The sequence below is a fragment of the Penaeus monodon genome, chromosome 29 (assembly GCF_015228065.2).
Source record: "Penaeus monodon isolate SGIC_2016 chromosome 29, NSTDA_Pmon_1, whole genome shotgun sequence".
In the NCBI taxonomy this organism is placed as follows: domain Eukaryota; kingdom Metazoa; phylum Arthropoda; class Malacostraca; order Decapoda; family Penaeidae; genus Penaeus; species Penaeus monodon.
In genome coordinates this window covers 12,457-13,390 of record NC_051414.1, presented here as the reverse complement: position 1 = coordinate 13,390, position 934 = coordinate 12,457, and positions in this window count along the sequence as shown.

The window sequence follows — 934 nt, the reverse complement described above, 5'->3', positions numbered from 1 at the left end:
GAAAGGCATATTTTAACTTTAAACTTAGATAAAGAAGGTTTCTGGGTTAAAAGTTTAATGTACTCTTTGGGGAACAAAAATCGTTGGGAAATAAAGTTTAACGGAAAAATTATAAAGTTCTTTCCTACCATGAAACCCAACTTTTTTGGAAAAGACCCTTTTTAGGGGGAAAAAGGAATTTTTTAGTATTTACTCCCCCCCCGGGCTTTTCTAGAAAGCCTGTTTTGCAACTCCCCCCATGGGTCTGCTTTTGCAAAAAATTGATTCTTTTTTTTTGCGCTTTGACTCTTCTTTTGTCTTTTTTGTGTTATATTGGGCACTTCTCCCAGCACGTTGTTGAAGCCCAAACTGGAAAAAGTAATTTGGTAAGAAAGGGGCCCTTCCTAAGAAAGGGCTTTCTTTCAGTCTTCTAAAAGTTTTTGTTTGCAATATAGTGATCATTGAAACAAAATGATTAATAACATTATGCAAGTACTCTAAGAAAAGCAAACATCAACAGGCATTCATATGCATACCAAAAACCCAAAATAAAATTAGTTATTTTAATTCCATTTAAAAACAACTGGACGATTGAAAATTTCTCATAGCATAAGGAAAAAACCAAATAAGGCCCATAAACTGAGTATTCTTCTTTCAATTTTTCAATTATATAATTTTTTCAAATTTTTCATTTTACTAAAAATTCTGTTCAAATTATCCATCCTACCTGTTTAGATTTAAAAGTCAAACTCCAACAAATTTTTTTAGAAAGGGAATTGTTTTAAACAATTGCAACATACAGAAAAAGTACATTTTCAGTTGCTTAAAAGGGTACCCCTTTATGATTCTCTTTAAAACCAAAGGGAAATTTTCCCAAAATTTGCTGTTTAAGATCTATAATTCAGGGGATATGATTTAATTTGTTGGGACTTGCCTGCCCCTCTTTACTTTCATT